Source organism: Neopelma chrysocephalum, unplaced genomic scaffold (genome assembly GCF_003984885.1).
Source record: "Neopelma chrysocephalum unplaced genomic scaffold, ASM398488v2 Primary Assembly neopelma1_43, whole genome shotgun sequence".
Lineage (NCBI taxonomy): Eukaryota > Metazoa > Chordata > Aves > Passeriformes > Pipridae > Neopelma > Neopelma chrysocephalum.
In genome coordinates this window covers 16838819-16860032 of record NW_020897702.1, presented here as the reverse complement: position 1 = coordinate 16860032, position 21214 = coordinate 16838819, and the positions used below count along the sequence as shown (strand labels likewise).

The following is a 21214-nucleotide window of genomic DNA, read 5'->3' as shown; positions in this document are numbered from 1 at the left end:
AAAGGAAAAGAAAAGAAAAAAAAACAAACCCAGACTGTGACTCTGCACTGTAAGTTCAGGCCACAAGTAAGCAAGCAGTAATATCAGTGAATTCTCTTCTCCAGAAATATTTAGCAGAGGACAAGACTAAGTGTACAGGGAATAAAGATCACCTGTAAAACATTTTAATATTTTAAAATGTAATTTTTTTCATCCAATAGTGAATTCTAGTAGTGCTTATAAGTTTCTGAGGTCTGCATAGAGGTCTTCGGGGTATCATACTCAGACAGCCATAAACAGTGCCCGCCTTGAAGAGCTTAGTCTAAACAGAAAGGAGAAAGCACTAAGAATTCACCAGTCACTGAAGGATCACAGTAGTTTAAACAAACATAGATTAATTAATTAATCTAAATTAAACTGCAGTACAAATCCTTCAGTAACCAATTCACAGGTATTTTCAAGGATTGTTGGAAGACTGGATTGCTTTTTCACCACTATTACGTATTTTAAAAACTGCAGGATAGGATCATCTGCAGGAGATAAAGCTTTTGTAACTTATCTTCACTGAGAACCAAATGAAGGGGTGGTTGTGGTTTGCATAGCTGCCTTTCTCTGATGCCTTTCTTTCTCTAGACGTGGTTAGACACAATATGTCAAATGGGATCTGTAGGAGCTTCTGTTGGTACTGATTTCTCAGTTCCTTGAAGATGGAAACCTCCTCAAAATTCACTTGATACCCGGATTCAGGGATAGAATTTCCCACACAGATCAAATCCCTCTTGCACACCTGTAGCTCTCCATAGCATGGGACATGCTCTGTTTGCTTCTTTCCTTCCACCACCTGCAACTTTTAATCAGTCCTACAGAGGCACAGAACCTAGGACACAGGTGATACTCTTCCTATCTCCTACTCTTCCTGCAATACCTAATAACTGTGGATTTAAGTCTTCAGCAACAGGTGTTACCCTTCATTTCCTAAACCATAGTTTGCAACCTGTGTTGTGCATAGCAGTTGTACCATGGATTTCTCTAACCTACTCTTCCACAGCAGTTCTTCATTCTGGGAACTGAACCTGAGGATAAATGTAGTCCTCCTCCTTTTAGATCCCTATGTATCTCAAAATATCCTCTAACATCGAATATATAGATAAGGAAATCAAGGGACAGAAAAGCATTTAGTTTTATATAATGCTACATCATCATAACTAAACTCCATTAATTTGGATATAATTCTGCTATGTAGCCTCTAAAATGGAAAAATCCCCACCCAAACCCATACTTCATAAAGTTGCAATACCTTGAAGAAAGCACAATAAATTCAGAAGGAAAACTCTCTTGTTAAGGGCTCAGTTTTAGAGGTCAATTGTCTCACATCTCTCTAGTGTTTCACCGGATGGCTAAAAGACATATTGCAAACATCTTGGGCAAGATACCAGGATCTGCCAGTGAAGAAACAAGGGCTGATCTTTGTTCCTTTATTTCTATACCTCTTCAGATTCAATTTTGAAGAAAATAAGCACTCCTATATCTAAAAATCTTACCATATCCTCAAAATGTAACTTAGCTTTCCTACACCTAACTAGGGCAGGGACTGGACGTGGCCAACAAAAATAAATGCAATGTTGTAAAGATGAAAGTGAAAGCCAATGAGTGCCTGTCACAGAACAGCCTGCTCACTGTCTTGACAAAAAGCTTGCCATTAAAGCTACCTGCCTAAACGTGGTACACTATGATCTTGAAAGACACTGGACAGGAACTGAAAGGCTTAAGAAAGCTTTCACTGATGCAAAATATCCCACTGCATATCTTCAGAGCTAGAACATTGACTTCTACCTCTACCTCAGGAATCTCCCAATGTAATTCAAGCTACAGGTGCATTTCCAGGAATCCTTTATAAAAGCCTTCATACGAACAACAGCCTTTACGTGCACATGGTGATTGTGGTGAAGTTTATAATGGCAAACACCAAATGACAGCACTTCTTTCCATAACTTGAAGATTTTGACCTACAGAATCAGGTCAGCGATTCAGTGAGACACCATGGTTAAGGATCTGCCTTTGTGGTGGCATGACTGATTTATTTTTGAGGGCCTGTACCGAGGTTTGACAGAAATGCAAAACATGGACAGACATGTTCTTATTCAGTTCAATGCTGCACAACACCACATTACAGGCAGGTGAGCAAAACTGGTTTGTCAGACCTTGCAAAAGGCCTGTGACTCTGGGAGAGACAAAACATCTCGGTGGGTGCACAGAAATGTCCTGCTCCATTGTTCTCTCTGAAATGGATATCACCCAGGTGGAGAGTCATATTCCATCTCTATCCCCTACCCTGTGACTTTTTCTTGTGCTGCTGCCCTTTCCCATTGATCAAGGCTACCTGGCTGCACTCCAGGACTCAATTCAACAAGCTGCAATCTTGAAAATATTTTGAATAGTAATGTGACAGGGCAGGCCAGTACTGGAGCAAAAGCAGCCAAGTTATGGCATCTGAAATTGGCCTAAACAGTTTTCCTACTGGATCTTGTTTTAGTTAAAGTCAGTTTTTGGTTTTTTCCCCATGTTATGGCAAATTTCCCAGGCAGATTTATTTTCTTTTCACCATATGACTTTACTCATTTTTCCATGTGGTGTGGCTTAAGCTCAGCCAGCAACTAAGCCCCACACAGCTGCTCACTCACTCCCCTCACAGTGGGATGAGGGAGAGAATCAGAGGAGTAAAAGTAAGAAAACTCATGGGTTGAGATAAAGACTGTTTATTAGGACAGACAAGTAAAGAAATAATAATCATGGTGGTAATAATAATAGGCATAAAATAATTAGAAGATACAAAACAAGTGATGCACAATACAATTGCTCACACTTGCCAACCAACGCACAGCAAGTTCCTGGGCAGCGGCCCCTGGCCAGCCTTCCTCACAGTTTATATACTGAACATGATGCCATATGGTATAGAATATCCCAATGGCCAGTTGGGGTCAGCTGTCCTGGCTGTGTTCCCTTCCAACATCTTGTGCCTCCCCAGCCTTCTCACTGGCAGGGCATGTAAAGCTGAAAACTCCTTGTCTTAGTGTAGAGACTATTTGGCAACAGCTAAAGCCATCAGTGTGTTATCAATGTTATTCTCATCCTACATTCAAAACACAGCACTGTACCAGCTATTAGTAAGAAAATTGACTCAATTCCAGCTCAAACCAGCACACCAGAGAAACACATTATATGGTAACGTTCCACCTTATCTCAAGTCCATACTACAACTTCCTCCAGCACGTGTAACCTCCATGTCCTGTAAATCCTCTTAAGAGAAATGGCACACAGAACAGAAGACTTTAGGACTAATTTGTCCCATGGGACCATTATCTACATGTGTTACTCTTCAGGTCTATGCTATCCTTCTATTACACATATGTTTGTACAGTATAAAAATCACTCTATTACTGCCTTTAAGGACTATCTAGCAAGGTGATGAGGGAGGTGATGAGAGCTTTGGTAGCTATGGACAAAACACAGGTACTTTTGGTGCTCTTACAGAAGTTAATATGATAAGACTAATGCTTGACAAGAGAAGGCCTTTCAAATTGCAAGAAAAAAATATCACAATGATACCTTCCCAAAGGGGGTGGGAATATTTTCAAAAACCTAAGACTTTCTTCTAATTCTTGCTACAACAACAAATGAAAGATTTGGGAACTAATTAAACAAATAATTAGAGTATTTTTATATTATTTTGATTTGCAATCACTAGTTGATCAATAGACCTAATGTCATAGACAATCTTTTTATTGCTTAGATAATTTTAGAGAGATCTCTTCCAAAATTGTGTTCTTGCTATAGTTTAGTGTCTAAAATGTGATGCTTTTGTCTAGGTGTTTCTCTGTTTAAAAAAAAAAAAAATTTACTTAACCAAGGCTGCTTTCTTATTAAAGCTGGCAATTATCTTCTATGTTCCTCATTCTATCCATGCAATTTACATTAGTTTAAGTCTGTACAAGCTAGTCTCCTAATTATTTTTCACATTGTTCTGAGATCAATAACACCATTGATTGTTTTGTCGCTCTGCTGAGTGTGACACTGCAGCCTGTCTCACCGATGCTCCCATGAGTCTACCTGCAGGACATAGTTCTCACAGACATCAAGAACAGTTGCGCAGTCATGACTTATGCTCAAACTTATCTTTCCAATATGCTGTGTCGCAACTTCTTCCTGGTTTTCATTTTGAGTGTACAGTTCCTTCCAAATCCTTTATCATGAGCCTGTTGCAGAGCAATTTAAATTAGCAGTAGAATAGCTAAGGCTTAGTAGAAGAGTAGGCCTAGAGAGCAATACTCCAAAGTAGTAAGTTAGCAACCTTGTTTGTGAAGTGGAAACAATAATTAAAGAATCTAGTCAAGCATGTATATAATGATTTGTTACCTTGGATGTGGTGAGGGTCTGTTAAACAGTTACTAGGGATAAGACAGCTTGAGTAGATTTATGATTAGAGTAGTTGATTGTCAATTGTTAGCAGTATGAGCTCGTTTGTAACTGAATGAAACTGTTCTGCTGTGGAACTGCACGTACTAATTTTGCCGTGGAAACCAAATGTAAACTTGTTTGTGTATAAAAGCTGAACTGAAAATGAAGGTCTTTGGAATCCTGACTTGGGACATTAGTCCTCAGGTTCCCGGGGCCCCGAATAAAGCACCGCATAAACCGGCACCAAGTTGGTTTGTGTCTTTGTTTACGGGCAACAAGCCAGTGAGAAGTCCTCGGTTAAATTTAGACAGTCTCATTGAGACCATATATGTTTAACTAAACATGTAACATAGTTACCTGTGATGACTAGAGGCTGGATGTAATAACACAATCTTTTCCCCTGTCCTCCCAAATCAGGAAGGTTGTAGACTATAAAGAAGAGAAAGTTTGCCATTGCAAGCTTTACAGATTTATCCTGTCCTACACATATAGGTTTCTTCTCTGTCTCTCATCTAATTCTTCTTCTCTCTATTTTACCTTTTGTTCCTCCACCCCTCCAAGCATAACATATTCACAAGTCAGCTGCTGGAATCTCAGTATTAAATGCTTTTAACATCTTTATAATACCTGTTATAGCAGTTAACAATTTACAAGAACAGAAGGATGCATTTCAAGGGAAATTTTCCCTTTGAAATATTTAAATGGATTTCATATTTGTTCTCAAGCAGAAAGCAGTTGTGCTCAGCATGGTAACACTTATGCCAGAAAAACATAAGCAAGAATGGGCATATAGTCTGAAGCTCACTCAAACTGGTTACACAGGTAAGCTTCCTTCTTCCAGGATACACTATTAGAAAAGTGGAAAGAGAGACAAAGGGATTTTTTGCAATATTTTAATATCTGTGGCTTGCAAAGCAAAGAAAATCAACTTATATAGAAGGTCCTTGTGAGTTAAAACACATTATTATTCACATTCTGTAGACATCTGTAGACAGAGACACACTGTGGTGCACAAAGAGCACTGGTCTTGTTTTTCAAAGCTGTCACATCCCTGAACCTCTTACTGCTTTTGCACTTTAAAAATGATGCCAAAGGTCACACACTGCAGTTGAAGAAGATTTGACTTTAAAAGTCAGATCTTGTGGTTGTCTTTTCTTGCTCCTTCTTATTACAAAATACCTTACAGAAAATAACAGCAAAGTCCCTCTGCTTTCACTCTGCTGTGATTTCACTCCTCTGAATTCTGAGGGTCTTGAAAAATCAAATCCCCGCTCTTTCAGAGTTTGATGGGTATGAACCTATGACGTCACAGCAGTATATAACTCAGGTTTGCAACATTACTTATTTGTTTATCCCAATCACCTTTTACCCAGCAGCCTCCCATTCTGAACCTCTAATAAAAAAAGGTTGAATTGCATGCAGTCAACTCAATTAAGAGCACTGTAAAACTGATGGTAACTTCTTTTTATAGGATAAGGATTTTTTTATATCAGTTTTATGGATTAGTTTTTAAATCAAAGTTCATAAGAATAAATAGAAGTGTGATTAGAAAGCAACCAGAGAATGGGAGAACAGAATAGCCTTATCAATTTTAAAGTACAGAAATTGTGATTCAGGAGCCAGCACAGCTGTCTACCAAAAGGTCTATCCACAGTGACACTCATGTACATTTGGATATTTTGTAGTCATGTTTCTGAACTAAGCTGTTCTGCATTCACGGAGAAATAAATATCAGTTCCACCTTTCACCCATGGACACTTGCAAGTCCTGTAGTTTCAAACCAAAAAATCTGCCTAATTTTATGCAAAATACAGAGTGGTCTGGAACACCTTTCACGTAGCTACTTTCACAATAGCTACTCAGAAACTTGCAATAATTAAAACAACATGAATTTAAAAATGTCAGATTTCTTAAAATGGCTGACAGCATTTAAAAGGATTTGAGATCCTGACTTGTTTTTAAGCTCTGTAAATTTGGAAATGCTGTCATAAGTAGTTCCTCAGTGCCTTCTAAAAATAAAAGGCATTTAGGAAGAAGTCTTTGACAGTTAAGGGCTGTAAAACTATGATGAGCAACAAGATCATATAAAACTGAAATGTCCAATACTTTAGTTTGACCTATGGTTTATTAATGGCCAAAGTTCCTGAAGTTAAGGAACTGTCACTTTTTTTCTCTTGAAGAATCAGTGATACAAATATTCTTCATCAGATTAAAAGGGGAGGAAAGAAAAAGATGATGAGTTAATGTTGATGAGCAAAAGGTTTCAAAATGATTACATCATCAGCCTTGGAAATCCCCTGAAACATATATATTTTGCTGATAGAGACAGGTTTTTTGACCAGTTTGAATTTTCTTGATTCTCAGTCCATTAAGCCTAACAGTTTAATTCTCTTGTTTTTCACCACTATTTCCTTCCCTCTTGATCACTCCTCTGAAAGACTAATCAGAGCCCATCATTTACAGAGCTACTTAAAACACCTGAAAACTAACGAAAACCTAGAAAGTTGAAAACTATATAAAAACCACTTGCTGTTTACATTTCTTTAAGGGAATTAGAGAAGCCTTTACAGAAATGCAACTGGACTCTTCATTTTCTAAGCTAGGTGAACAAACAATGATCATCCTTCTGTTCAATATTTTCTTTTGCAGGACTTTATTTAAGCAGAGAGGGAAAAAAAAGGAATTCAGCTTCTCATTACACAGGTCAGCAGTGAACCTCCTCTAGACCTGCAGAATAGTCCTCCTTTCTTTGAAGAAAGCTTTTGTAAGCCTTGCTTTCCCTCCTAACCTGTTTTTGCTTCCTAAAGGGTAGTCAACTCCTTCTCTTTCTCTAGCTGTATATTTACTAGTTGGAAATCATTCCCTCTCCCTGATTCTGGCATTAGCAAATCCTTTCCCTGCTGGAATTCTAGGTGCCTTCTTGCATCTTTAAATTCTCCAAACTATTATGTCAAAATTAGCTTGGATGGATTTATTTCTAACTAGACATCCCTTATTTACACTATAATCACACGTATTGCATGATTTAAGTATGTATATCCATATATCAACAAATGAAGAAACAGAGTTAAAGGCAGTTCTTGTCCCAGGAAACTTTAAAAGATTGGAAGATGAATGACGAGAAGGAAAAAGCGTCACATGTTTTGTTTCAAAACCATGAGGAGAGTTGCTGAGGACCATATTTAGACTGCATTTTGCATGATTAACCTCACAAGACACCACCAAGTGACCCAGACTGCCCTTTAGCTATGCTGCCAGTACTGTGCTCCTCAGACAGCCAGTGAAGAGAAGCGGACACAACACCAAAGTCAAGCAGTCTTGATGCTCAGTACTGAGTTAGAAATCCTTCTGTAGGTTACACAGCAACTCCCTAGAGGAGGTGGGAATTAGCTGACTGCTGGAGTTTAAAACCAATGTCATGGTTAGGAAACTTTTTTCCTTAAAGATACTTATTATACTTGAAGACTATTTCTGTCATGACAGTAAAGCCCAATCCACAACTCAGCCCTTACAAACTGCAACAGTAAAACAATGTTTCTAAATAACACAAGACTTCAACTTTAAAAAATATCTTTATAAATGCATGCCCTGAAGGAAACGTTATTTATGCAGATTTTTTTTAGCACACATTCAACAATTGCTGCCTTTGGCCATGAAGCGCTGTACTTTGCTGTTTGAATTCCCCATGAGCGAACGCAGAGAGGCTCAACTACCATTTCCCTCACTAGTGGTGTATTTTCCTCTTTCTGAACATGCCAGAATAAATGATGAGGGATCAGTATATCCCTTTTGGCTTTAAGGTAATGTTGTGACACTTGATCTAAAAATCCTTGTATTCACAGAAAAAAAGAAAAAAAAAAGATTCAAACTGCGTAAGGTGGGGGGGATTCAACTGGCTCTCTCTTTGTAACTTGGAATCTGATACAGAAACTGGAGAATGCCCAACCTTTCAAAAGCTACACTGAAATGGAGCTACTATCCAGCTGTGCAATTACTGCAATACTACCCAGCACTGCACAGCTCCAGAGGGTTTGCCTCTAAAAGGCTGAGCAAAGGCACAATTTGTCAGGATGCACTGGTTCACACCAAGGCCTCCCTACTCTAATATTTGGCTTCACTTGCAGACACACCCAGGGAAAAATGATCACAGGGTAAGACCCTCCTGCTGTTACCTGCCCAGCCTCCAACCATTTCTATGTCGGTGGATCTCATGAGTCTAAGGCAGTTTGTCTAATAAGAAGTGAGTTTACTTCTCTAAAGTACTTGTCCAATCCCCAGGTAAACCTCCTAATCCATCCCCCACCCTTTGACAAAGAGTTCCATGTGTTTCTCACTTACTAGATGAAGATCCATCACCTCATGTTTGCTGCGAAATAGTGTCTTACTGACTGTATTTGATGGCCAAAAGTTCTGATACCAGTAGAAATTGTGAGTAGTCAGGCCCTACCCAACTAGTCTTCCAGTGTTATGCACGATTTTTTAGACCATGCTATATTCCCCTGAATTATATCTTTTCAAGGCTAAAGAGTCCCTGAATAGTCAGTAACCCATGTTTGGAAGCCTTTCCATGCTTTTGATCATCTTTGTCATTTCTTCCTGAACCCTGTCCAATGTTGCAGTCCGAAATTCGGATGTCAGCAGAAAAGGAACTGCTAGGTTTAAACAGTAAGCCTTGGGCCACAGGGGCTGGGGAAAAACCCACCATCTAAAAGACAAGATCCATTGACATTCATTCATGTGGATTGTCCTGTCTCCCCCAGCAGGATGTGGAGAGACTTTTCACGATGCCACAGGTCCCTGCAGATATCCCTTTGTTTTCTCCCCTCCCTGTGTAATCTTTGTTTCAGGAAAAGCTGACCATCCTCCTTCATTGTAATCCTTCTTACTGGAAATATCCATCTTTTTTCCCCCAAATGTAAACAGGATCTGAGAATGTAAATCCCTTTTCCCCCCCTATGTCATCCCTGCTACTGGAAATGCTAATGGGTTGTGGATTCCCCTACTTGGCATAAACCAGTCTCCTTATTAGCATGTCAAGCACCCGAGACGCTTAAATAGCATTTGCATGTTCAATAAACCATTCCAGTTTCTACCTCCATATCTGGGATCATTTAGTTTCTGGACCTTTACAGTCCAGTATCATGTCTGAGTGATGAGGACCAGACCTGCAAACAGGATTCAAGTCCTGGTAGCATCACAGAAACACCGACCAGCTGCAGAGTCATCTCCTTGGCTTTATTCTCTGCTCTGCTCCTAATAATTTTTCTCTTTATTGCTGCTGAGCACTAAGCTGATGTCCTCATGGAAATAGTTATCATGACTCCAAAATGTTATTCTTTGGCTGTCATGGTCTCATCATTGCCAGCTTGTGTGGTAGTTTGGCCTAGGCCTTCCTTGGTGATCAGCTTGTAACCAAGGAAGTGCCCAGATTTACCCGGTATTCCCTACGATTTTTATGTAAGCTGGAGTATAAGAAGAAAGGAGGAGACGCCTTCGCTCTCTTTTCCTTCCGGCGGCTTTGGAGGTGCAGATCTCCCTGCTGTTGAGTCTGACGGCTTGGAGATCGAGGCCTGGTAAGGCCTTGTCGACCTTGGGAGGCGGAGGCTGCCGGCAGTCACCCCAGCGTGACTCTCTGTTGTCCCAAGGAGAGTAGTAAGATATTCTTTGCTAATTCTTTTAGTTGATAGACCTTGGGCTACTGATCAGGATATATATATATATATATATAATTTTGGGTTTTGTTCTTCCCTTCCCCTTTCCCTTTTCCCTGTGAAATTGTATATATATTTCAACTGTACATAACTGTAATCTAAGTGTAAATATATTTATATATATTGCTTTCTCTCTCTCTCGTTTTCGGTTCTTTTGGGTTTGGGGTGTTTTTTTTTCCCCTCTTCTCCCTTGGTTTGGGGTGGGGGGGGGACTTCTTGTGGTAAGGTTTGGAGACTTGGCAGGGAGCCAGCTCCAAACCATATCAGCTTGTCACCAAATATGTTAAACACCAGTAAATACCCACGTGTATAAATGCACTGGTATTTTTAGCCAGGTCTATAAATAGGTTTGCAAGTGTAATCTATTTTATACATTTGAACAAGCTACAAGAATTTTTCATTGAACATATCTATGTGGCACAAAATAATGGAATTAATCCTATCCAAGGCTAAAATTTTGCACTATAACAAAACCACCAACAACCACTGTGAACATGTTCTTGTGCTTTTGTCTATTCATATTCAGTCTCAGGTTAAGCTGTAAGCATGGGATAATTTCACCCTCTTACTAATAAAGACACAGATTCATTATTACTCTCAAATATACAAATAAATTACTGTATAATAACTTCACAGAATCATAGAACAGTTGAGGGCAGAAGAAATCTCTGGAGATTATCTAGTCCAATTCCCCTGCTCTAAAAAGGGTCAGAGAGAGCAGGTTGTTCATTGACATGTTCACTTGGGTTTTATGTATCTCCAAGAATGTAAACTCCACAAGCTCTCTAAGCAACCTGTTCCTATGCCTGATCACTCTCACAGTGGAAACATTTTTTTTTTTTTTTGCATTTAAAAAGAATGTTCTGTATTTGAATTTGTGGCCATTAGCCCTTGTTCTGTCACTGGGCACCACTGAGAAGGGCCTACTTTACTCCCTTACAGGTAAAAGTAGGTAGGACAAAAGGCCTTGGAAGAAACAATTACATGCCATGAGACTTGAATTCAAGACCTAATGAATCTTTTCTTATGCAACATAAGGGGTTTTAAGGCTGAAAAGATTATATTTTGCCTTTGGCCACTGTTGCTGAGGTGGGTTTGCACAAAGCGTTTTTCATACCCAAAACACACAACAGACCAGTCTCCCACAAAGCATTTCTACTCCATTAAAACAGAACAGGTGAGACATACTAGCAGATTTTGGCCTAGCAAAGGATGCCACTACAGACACATTACTGCTAAGTACATCTCACTTCTTTGTGCCAACTACTTTCTGAAACATCACCCTAAATTTCAGTAATTCAAATATTCAAGGCCAGGTTGGATGGGGCTTTGAGCAACCTGGTCTAGTGGAAGGTTACCTGCCCATGGTAGGGGGGTTGGAACTACATGATCTTTAAGTCTTTAAGGTCCCTTCCAACCCAAGCCATTCCATGATTCTATGATATAATTAGCAAGTCTGCTTATGAAAAAAAAATACGAATAGTAATATTTTGTGCTGTTTCCATTGATTGCCACCTTTGGAAAAAAGTGAAAACCCATGTCTGTTTGAGGAGAGGGGCACAGCTGGGTTAGGAGACAACTGTCTCTACAGTTGATAAACATGCAGTCAAGACACTGCTGTAGAATAAGCTTCAGACATGCTGGGAAGATTAGATGCTGGCTTCCCTTATTTGGGGCAAGAATGGAAAGAGAAAGGGAAATGCTAAGGAAACAGGAGTTTGCAAAAAAAGAGGGGAGCTTCCTTCTTAATGGACCCTCACCCAAAGCCTTGGACTATATAGTAAGAGATTGCCCAGTCCTCACCAGGTCCAACTGTAACCAAGAACAATGCTGCTTATCACTGAGGCTTTACCGAGGTTAGTAAGCATAACTTGGACTTGCTCACAGTCGAGTTGCGAGAATACCTACATGGAAGGAGCTAAGTTGTTCTCAGGGTCTGTGCTAATGGCCAGAGGGAAACCTGAAATACGCTGAATATTGCGCTGTGATAGACACCCTCTGCGAGAAATGCCTGTCCAGCCAATGACTTAGCTGAAATAAAATGCTAGGAATAACAGTAAGGCTTCAAATAGGAAACAAAAGAAGAAACAGGGTACTGAAGGACTCGATATCTAAAAATAATTTCCCCTGTGTTTTCAGCTGCCTGTCTCTTTCAGAGAACACACACAACTTCTTTAAAAGCACTCCTAGTGCTAGTTACACTAAAGCATAACACAGGATAATGTGATCAGAGCTCAGCTGGATCCTATTTTCAACATAAATTTTGCTAGTCAGCTGGGGATGATCCACTGGGAAGAAATGTACATTTTTTCCAAGGATCTAATCACATCTGTTGTTCCATTTCTCATAACATCTCTCAAAGGGCAATACCAAAACCTTAGCAGGAAATAATTTGAATAACTGACAAATTAAATGAGCCATCAGATACTGGTTGTTTGGTTGTTGTTTTTTTTGGTTTTGTGGGAGTTTTTTTGTTTTATTTTTGGGGGGTGTTTGTTTTTTATTTTTGGGGGGGTTTTTTTGTTTGGTTTGGTTTGCTTTTTTGTGGGAGATAAAGTGTAGTGCACAAAAGTTATTAGGAAATGTATCTAAAGTTTGGTTTAATTTTATCTGATTGAGCAATTCTGTTATTTCTTCTTACATCTGAATTAGACAAGTCATTTTTGAGAATTTAAGTCAGACAACTTCATGAATATAAACTGCTACATATAACCTAGTCTGGGTAGTTTTCATTTATTCTTAATTAATAATTTCTTAAAAATACCTGTATTTGTTGACTTAGCAGTAGCTTTTGTGTAGACTTCTGTTAAAATACGCTGTGGGATTTTCTATCAGTTTGTAATCTCCATCTTTCAACTATAATGCTATAAACATAATGAAATACTAAACAGACATTTTTACATGACAGAAAGTCTCTTACTACTCAAGTCAACAGAAAAGTTATTCCCAGCCTTGAATGGGAGAGAAAAATATTACTATGCAATACTACATTGATAATTATTTTCTAGAACAAAGAACCAGTGGTTTAACATGATTTAGATCAAACTGTAAGGAAATGGTTTGGCATATACTTTTCTGAAAAAGTGATTTTGCCAACTCTGTAACTATACACCGTCATTAGATATCTATCTTTTGATTCTTTAGTTATCAGTCATGACCTGGCATATAACAACACATCAATGCACCATCACAAATTCATCAATACATAATGGCACAGAAATGATAAAATTGTCTGCATAGAGAAATGGTACATTCTGGTACATATATGCTGAGAAGCATGGGAGATTTTTAAAGAAAAATTAATTCTTAACAAATTTTTGGATTAATGAATTGCTGCTTTATTTGAAAACTATGAAAATGATATTTTTCATGCTTGTTAATAATCGGGCACAATTAGCATAATCTCCTCAACTAATTAAAAAAATGAAAACATCAAATAACAGAAATTATAAAAATGTCTTCCTCTAATTATAAATTTCAAACCAGTCACAGCTAAGCTTGGGAGACACTCAACTAACACAGTGTAAGTGAAATCCCTGAGGGAAAGCCCTGTGCCGTCAGGCTGGCATCAGTCACTTGGCAAAGCACGGCAAAGCACCATAGCTTCAACTTTGAAAATGTGCGTGGGTGTCTGTGGCTTTTCCCTGAGGAAATGGCACTTACAGTGTGCTTAATGAATAAGGGAATATGTTAAATTTATGACAAAAGATAGTCCTTAAAACTGCTCGTCACAGTGAAGAGCACAAACTGCCCACTGATTTATTTTAATTTCATATAATATGAGGAGGCTTCTCAGAGGCTGTAGGTGTGTTAATTACCATTGACAGTACAGTAAAATCATCACAGCAGCCACTTCAGCAACACTCAAAATAGCCAATAATCTCTGAAACTCCTCCTCTCCCCAAAATTCCCCTTCCACACTGAAAAATGTGTCAACAGCACTCAGTAAATACCACCTCCACTAAGTCCGTCTTTGTTCAATACATATAAAAAAACTAACGTGCCTATTTGGATCCACAGACTTTCCAGGGTCTTTCCCCAGCAGGAAAGCATTTTCTCATTCATGACCATGGTATTTACTACAGCATTTTTAGTTTTACTAACATTTTAAGTGATCTTAAAATTTTCTGATTCCAGGTAAGTCACAAATCTAAGCAGTCATCCACTGGTTATCAGGTTCTATATGCAGAACAGGGTCCCTTCAAATTACTAAAAACACAGTGATGCTTTCTGTAAAGCATTATCCAAATTTTACTCTCTGTAGAGGGTCAAAGATTTTCAATCAAACCATTGTTTATCTAGGATATTGAGATTTTAAGAAAAAAAAGTTATTAAAATGTAAAAAACACATCCAAATGCTGAAAGTACAGGGATATATGTGGGCACTTATATATAAATAAAATGCAGCACTTCATGAAAGTCATAGTGAAGTTTTCTCACAAACCCATCTCTTTTCCCAGCCAGAAACTGCATTCTGTCTGCCAAAGATGCAAGTGTTTCTCTCTCCAGGAGAGAGTGAGACCATGACATATTACAGTAAATATATCCTAAACTGGGAACCCAGCCAAGAGAAGATAAAGAAAGTCGGAGACATACAAATCCTAGGAGGCAGCAGGGAGAGCATTTACAAGTGATATTTTTGGCTTTCAGACAGTATTTTTGACCATATGAATTTTTTGAGAAAAAAGCAATATTTCTCTATGAAAAACTTAACTTTTTTAAAAAAGTGGAGGTATCTTCCATTCATTTACTAGTCAATTTTATTGCTCATACTTCTCATGGAAAAACTTGCTTTCAAAAAGTAGCTGGGAATGTTATTTCATTCCCTGCTAATTGCTTTGACTTCACTGCCTCTTCGTCAAACCTGCTGAAGGCATTGGATGCCTGAAAGACAACCTGTTTTTTCCAGCTGCTTCACCTGATCTAATAAAAGATATTACTTTTTCCCTGCAAAACTTGCCTCTCATGGAATATTATGTCATTATAAGGTACTTTGGTTTAATCTGCTACAAATGTCACAAACTACATAAATAAGAAGTGTCACGTTATCCTTTCTGAAACAAGCTCTGGCACTTCATCCCCATTTTGAGCAAGAATAGCTTAAAAGAAAGAAAAAGAGGAAGAATAGAAGCATGCCTGAGCTGCAGATATGTTTCACTGTCAGTGAAACAAAATACATACTGCACACTGCCCATCAGCTGCTGCACTTCATACGAAACGGCCATTTATTGCTGTCACAGCACAGTCTACTCCATATACCACAATGGGCACGTTTGCATTTTGAAAAGTAATTTCCAGACTAGGAATTCCCTCTAACAGTTTCTCCTCACAGCACTTTAGTTAATACTGAAATAAGTGAATCCTTTGTCTCACTAAGAAATGCCACATGCAGCACATACTTCAAGTCTCCCTCAAAATGGGATGCACTAGCAATTAATTTACCTTACAGCATCTTAAAACCTTATAGAGTATTTAAAGCATTTCTGCCTTGCTGCCTTTTGAAATTTCAAGACCTGATAAAAAGAAAAAATTGGGGATGTAATTACAAATTAATTTAGTAGGCTGACACTCATAAAAGGATGCCTTTATTTAAAACATGGATTGCACTGGCAGTCTGGCTCCATTCCCATTAGGAACTTGCCTCCATGTTTGTGTTCTGCCTTCGAATATCCACATTTCAACGCGTCATAGTCTAGCACACAGCTGTGGTTAGTGCATAGTTTCATATATAGTTTAAGTTTGTATAAAACATATAGCCATAAATATTTTAAGATAAACTCTTTTGTTCTGAGCAGATATCAAGATATCTATTTGGAAAAGTTGTGGAAACTTGCTGTTGCCTCTTTATCTTGACACAGTACTTTCAGTGCAGGAAGGTTTGGTTTGATTTGTTCTTTAAAGGAAGAGTTTAACAATTTTGCAGCTATCACATACATTGGAATCCTATTTTTGCAGTTGATAACTATACAGGTGGTTGGTGATAGATTTTTATGACTTAATGGGATCAATCTCCAGGGAAGGACTGGGGCAGAGAAGAGCTATGGTTGCAATTTGCTCCTTAAAAATTCTTGGATCACAGACTGGCTCTACTTCCTTATAGAGAAACCCAAATTCTCCAGCTAGTACTTGATGTATCTGAGAAACAATGCATTTACAAAAGTCAAAGGACAGGATGGAGCAACAGGAAGGAGGGTGTGTGGCACATGAATGCAAAGCTGGGTTGCAAGGGACTGTAGGGAACTGATTCTAAAATTTGGGGTGTTGGATTTGTTTCCCATAAACAAGGTCAGCACTGATTTTAATGCACCTTGGAATGGAAAGCCATTTTGTAACTAACAATTGCTGTTTCAAGGATGATTGAAGTTTAGGATGAGGACATGCAGCTGGCAAAAAGTTGAGCAAATACACTTATAGAAAGATGGAGAAAAAATAATGCAAAATGCAACAAAGAAGGTGGGATATCCTAACCAGAACTTCAATGTTAATATCACACCAACAAGGAGCTATATAAAGTTTATCGTGAAAATAGGGTGAAAACATCATTTTACCATGTTACTTGATCATGATGACATTTGCAATGTTGTGAAAGTTTTAATTAACTCCCACAGAATTAACTGCTGTGCACAGAACAAATTCTGAGCAAGTGATGGCCCCTCTCCCTTCTGATCCAAGCTTAGTCAGGGAAGCTGTAGAAATAAGCAGACAAATAGGAGAGACCAAGGAATAAGGAGCAGTGCAAGGTAACATGGCAGGTCAACAACCATGATTACTGGTGGTCTTCATGGCAAAAGAGAGTTACACTTTAATTCGCACCACAGCCCAAATCAACAGTGAGACTGCTACTGAAAGGCAAGCCCAGTTCTGCATTTCAAAGGAATGTTAGAAGAGGAGAGTATGCAGAAAGCAAAGAGCCAAACAAATACAAGGTCTCAAAAGCTAAATTTAGTACAACAGATAACCAAATGGAAAGTTCAGAAGTGCCATGCTCATTTTCTGTATTTGCACACAAAGAGGCAACCACTAAAATGTACACACATTTCCGAGGTGGTTCTTGCCCTGAAACAAGATAAGGAGGAAAAAATAGAAAGGCGAAAAAAGAAAAAAAACAAAACAAAACAAAAACCAACAACAACAAAAACCCAACCAACCAAACAAACAAAAAACCACAACAGAAAAAAACCAGTAAGTTATGTGATCATCATAAAGTTGAGCTTCATTTTCACAAACAGCACAAAAAGAGCCCATGAACATCCCAAGGTTGAAGCTGAAAAATCTGCAGACTATTTCAACCCCAAATTCTGGGTTTCATTTATGTTAACTTCAGTACAGAAATTATTCTAAGAAGTTATCGAGCATCATGCAGGAGTTGGGATCATATAATGATAACTGTCCCTTCTGATCATAAAGATCATAAATATCAACAGTTCCTACAGAAGTTTTTCCTATTTTATGTTCTATATCTGAAATAGATTTTTCCTCATTAACTACTGCAGTTTTACAATCTGTTAGAAAAGGATCCCAAATATTTCAAATCTATTTTTAAGATATTTTAACCAGGAATTTTTAGTTAAACTGTGATAAGCGATAATTCCAAGTCTGAAGTGCCTCTGCTTTTTATTCTGTCCTGAAGGGAGAAATTTCAATAAACTTGGAACAAAACTAGACATTTGGTAAGGATTCTTCAGCAAAATTTGGATGGCATCTAAGGGAATCTATTGTCCCCTGGGAAATGCCAGCTCTCCATGCATGTAAGCCCTCCTACTTCTCTAGAAACCATTACACACTGGAGCTCACACAAAGGAACCTGAAAATCCAGACAGACTTGTATATTCAGTGCTTGAAGCAGCTGTGTACCTCAGCACAGAAACTACATAAGAATGGGACTTCCCTAAGCAAAGATTAACAGAAAAAGGGTGAAACACAGGCAACTCCAGAAGACCAACTTTGCCTTCTTAAATAGGCAAACACAGCACATAAATAGTGATTGCAAAACCATAAATCTTCCTGGCAGTCCACTAAAATACATGTCCTAAAGATCTTCTATGTTGTAATTCTATTATCAAAGTGGAAAGCAGTTTTTTGCTTTTTTTCACTACCTTCGTTCTGATCCTATCAGATGCTACTTGTTAATGTGCTCTACAGCTTTCACTCCTGTAGTTCATGAAAGTAATGAAAACATCTGAAGCTTGACAAGAAATCCTGCAACCGTGTGTTCTTGGATTCAGTCCTTAACTACAGCAACATCCACACATCCTTTGCATATTATATCAAAGGATAAAAATAAATATACATCATTGAGCCACGTCATTTTCTATAATCATTACATGATTAAAAAGAACCTGAGATATGCAAAAAGGTGGACGTTTACAAATAATAGGATACATGAAGAAAGGACTTCCGTGTAGGAGAAAATTTCCTTCAAGGTAACTTTCTCACCAAAAAATCTTTTTCCCCTCTAGGGATAAAACTCATTAACCGTTCAAATTGAATTTGACTCAAGTTACACTGTTTTTGGTACTAAGTCAGCTGGAGTTCAACTAATGTAAAATAATCCAGGTCTGTAGCCAAAAATTCAGATGTGTTCATCTTTAGCATTAGTTCTTTAATCAGAGGAAAGAGGCTTTCAGCATCGAGTCAGTAAACTAAATCTGTTCTCCTTCTTTTTCTCCAATCTCTTAGTCTTGTCTTTTATGGAGCTTTTTTCAGGAACAAATAAAATAATTAATGAACATTAATGGTAATGAAGAATAAAATTAGTATTCTCTATAGCACACTATGGCTAATTATATTTTTAAGCCATATTAACTTCCCAGAAATGTTACTATTATTTTATTACTAATGTCAAATTATATTAAAAAGAAACACAATTAAACCTTTTTTAGCACTCAATTCTGATATCTTCCTCAGAAGTGTAAGTGGGATTCCCTGGCAATATAAGAATTGTTAGTTATACAATCTAACAGCAGAAAATAACATCTGTCTCATCTCTGTCCTCTTCCAAAGCCACACACTGATTGTGCTGAACCACTAGACAGCACTACATTATTAACACCTTTACACCCTGCCAGGAATCTCATGGAATAACTAAACACAACTAAATACATGTTACTATGGAATGAAAAAGGCCCAAATCAAACAGAGCCTTGAGATAATAGCAAGAGTTGACCAACTGTTCATCACCAGTGAGCAGATATTTTTAAAGAAACTCAGTAGCAGTTACAGTGAACCTGGGACAACCTTGTTACATCCTGCAGGTGGACTTCGTAGTCTTATCATTCCTTCTTTTCATCTTCTACTCCACACATTCCTCCAGTCTGAATCAAGACCTACTAACAATACAGTAGATACTGACTGAGTGATCCACTACTTCAGTACATCTCAAAATGTCCTCAGGGTTCCTGGAAATAAAATATCGCCTCTTTGCTAGATCCTATACTTGCTGATAAATTCCAGGTAAGCGCAGCAATGCACAACAAGCCTTGGGATGATTCAGGCATCCTCCAAATCAGGAGCTGCAAGGGCTTAACAAGGTCATGCAGACACTCCTGACAAGCCCTCCCAGACCAGAAAGTTTAAATCATTCTTCCTTCAGAGCCACTTAAAAAGTATGTTTATTTTCTTCTAGCGAACATGAAAAAAATGCTTAGTCAGCCTCCAAAATTGCAAACAACCACCTTCTTTTTTTTTTTTTCCTGTTTAAAAATAAGAAATTTGGGGTGTGTACTGTTTGCTGTCTCAGGTCTTAATCCATAGGGAGTTAAACAAGGTCCATGCTTTCATACATTTGCCATGGTCTGGAAAATTGTTGTTTTTAACTGAAAAATGGTTTGTTTGTTTTTTCCCCAGAAACTTCCAGTTCCAAATATGGACCTTCCAGAAAAAAGAACTGTGACAATATCTGACAAAAATGTCCATCATACCATGTCAGGATTCAAAATAAGGTAGTCTGTACCTAAATGACCTAGTGACCATGCATATCCTCATTTGTAGCACAAAGGATTAAGCAAAGATACATCTTTTCTGATGAGACTTGGAGTTTATTAGGGTGATGCAGATCGGTGCCCCATAATCTGTTTGTTCGCCCTGTAGCTGGACAGTTCCAGCACACATCACCACCTCCCATTGCCATGACATTTAGTAACCTATAGGACGCAACTATCAGATTCAATGGATGCTATTAAAGTGCTCATACGGCATTCCCACAATAAACATCATGCTGCTCAGGACAGGCCTTGTGAACGTCTCCAGGATCACGCACAGCTACACAGCAGGATGATGTCACTACTACAAGATAAAATTACTGGAGAGCACAGAACAGCATCAGTGCTCTAAACACGGTCTCACATCAATTTGTACCAGCAACACACTGCAACATAACAGCAATGTTTTACTGCCTTGAGGCATGCAGCTCACCTCAACACCTCTGAGTGCTTTGTATTTGTTTTCCATAAAAACATGCTGCATGGCTTCTGAAGCCTGTTACTTATGCATCATCAATATTACCTTATGTCTCACACCCTGAAGCTTGTCAAGTGAATGAGATACATTGTCTTGATACACTGCTGTGATTTTTTTTTCCACTGCTGTCAAGTTGTTGAATGCAAGGCATGGCCCCCGGCCTCTCTTTTTCCCTCCGGAGATGCCAGATGAAACGTCAGCTTTAAAACTAAGCAAGCAGTAGTACTTGAGGCAGCAGCAAGGACAGAGGAGGCATAAGGCTGATTAGATGACAGCTCTGAGGACAAACTAGACAGTGAGACAAAAGAAACCTAAACAAATCCTTTTGTAGATACCAAACCAACAATTGTCTCAAAGCTGAAGGAAAAATAGGTGATCACATAGATACAAGAGAAGCAGAACAAAACAACTATTTAGAGGGGAGGTCAGTAACAAGATCAGCTTATTAGCTCAGCCATGGATCTCACAGCTCTGACCTGTCTGTGTATGAGTCATTGCAGGGCCCTCAATGTTACTGTAGGATTTGAAGCTGCCATCCACCAGCTCAGCTGGGAAAACTGCCAAGCAGTCACAGAGGAAGACAGGCTGACTTAGCTCTGAGCCATGGGGCT

The 21214-nt window shown here is 38.5% G+C and overlaps 1 protein-coding gene across 2 annotated transcripts in view; it reads right to left on the bottom strand.

Moving 5' to 3' along the window:
• NOX4 (NADPH oxidase 4) overlaps window positions 1-21214 on the bottom strand; it is a 107224-nt gene that overhangs the window by 38361 nt on the left and 47649 nt on the right. The gene's annotated exons all lie outside the window — the stretch shown is intronic.